General features: G+C 45.7%; 1 pseudogene; it reads right to left on the bottom strand.

Annotated features, from left to right (window-relative positions):
* Positions 1 to 359: 359 nt before the first annotated feature.
* On the bottom strand, positions 360 to 1050 carry LOC139908293 (protein rapunzel pseudogene; annotated as a pseudogene).
* Between the last annotated feature and the right edge of the window lie 722 nt (positions 1051 to 1772).

A 1772-nucleotide genomic window follows, 5' to 3' on the forward strand; every position in this document is an offset into this window, starting at 1 on the left:
TTTCCATTTATCTCAGTGCAAACCACAATACTTTTATAGTTGTGGATTTATCATATATCTACAAGCATTTGCTTAATGATTTTGGTGTCTTGATATCTCAGCCTGGCCTGAATATACGCCCCTCTGATTTTACAGACTACTAGCAGCTCTATCACAAAATATTGGACTACTGTTGAGTATTAAGTGGCATCTTCCTCACTGACAGATGGGTTTTCCTGTTAATGGGTCAAGCAGACAGTGAGTGAGTATGCATACACACTGCTCATAGGGAGAAAAAATACGAGAGAATGAGGAAGGAATCTGTCTAACAAATGTGGACAAATGAGTCCTGAATATGAAGGAAAAGCAGCAGACGTGAATACTCTTCCTTTCCTTCACTTGCACCTCCGAAGAGCCTCCTGCATCTTCTCTTGCACGTGCTCCATCTTCTCCGCCCACTCCTCGCTCAGACCTTCCTCGTCATCCCCAATGATGGCGGCGTAGCCCATGAGGGCGATGAGCCCGATGCAGAACAGGTAGGTGAGGCATGTGCAGAGTCGCTCCATGGTGCGGCGGTCGCCTTGGGAATGCTTCAGATAGACTTCCAGGATAGGCTTGCTGAAGAGCTTCGGTTTGCCCACCACACCATCATAAAGCGTGTGCAGGTTCTGGTCGCCGAGGTCGTTGGCATAGCTCTCCTCAAAGTCGTCCTTCTTGCACTCGCGGTGCTCAGGCCGTGCCTCCACCATCTCCATGAACTTTCGGAACTGGTTACACAAGTTCTCCTCCACACGGCAGTACTGGCCGTCTATCGTTTCTTTCTTGATCTGTAGCAGAGCGCTGCGATTCTGCTGGGAAATCTCGTCCAGGGACTTGTTGACTGAGCCGAACTCGCGCTTCAGGGTGCGGATGTCCTCATCATCCACATGGTGCAGCACCACCCGGATCAGGGAACCAGCCACGGGGGTTGACCACGGCTGCTGCTGAGGAAATTGTGGCTACACACTCCAGTACCTTTAACAGGCCCTGCTTCAGCTTGGCCCTGTCCTCAATGATCTCCTCTGACATCATGGCTTTCAGAGGGTGAAGATATTGAGGTCACTGTGTGAAGATCTCAATATGGACGTCTGTGAGAGAGAGAGAGAGGGGGGAGAGAAAGAGAGTCAGATGTATACGAACTCATTATTTGATGGTAATCACATTTTACTAAACAGCTGATGATATTCATGTCAAAATGAGAGCATTTTGACAACAGTTTTTTTTGTAGGACACAGTATTACTGACGCAGTATTCAATTTCAAAAGTAGCATAAAAAGGTATGAATTGGGTGGAGTAAGGACTCTAGTCTCTAGTAGCTTCTGCATCAATATGAACCCAAAAAAGTTTGCAATCAGTTTTAGTAAATTTGTGTGCATGATTTTTTTTGGGCCAAAAATCCAGCTTACTGATAGATACTGCACATACTGATCTTCTGCACAGACATTTATGGTCCTGGTCCAGATTCAAACCCAGAACATCGCAATTACATGGTATGTGCCTTAGACCACTGAGCCACCAGGACACCCCAACCATGTTGGGGTGCTATATAGGCTGTACGCAAAGCCATCGCGTTGAAATATACTGGCATTAACGTTTGGCTTAGATTAAGATTTACATTGCTACATTAAAGCAACTTGTTTTGGGGAGCAGATGTATCTGCCAGTGCTTATTTAAAGAGCATGTATTCCTATGCTTTGCAATCACATGTGACAAATTAAAGTTGGGTTAAACCATCCATTCAAAAACATGTAAAT

This window comes from Centroberyx gerrardi, chromosome 24 (genome assembly GCF_048128805.1).
Source record: "Centroberyx gerrardi isolate f3 chromosome 24, fCenGer3.hap1.cur.20231027, whole genome shotgun sequence".
NCBI lineage: Eukaryota > Metazoa > Chordata > Actinopteri > Beryciformes > Berycidae > Centroberyx > Centroberyx gerrardi.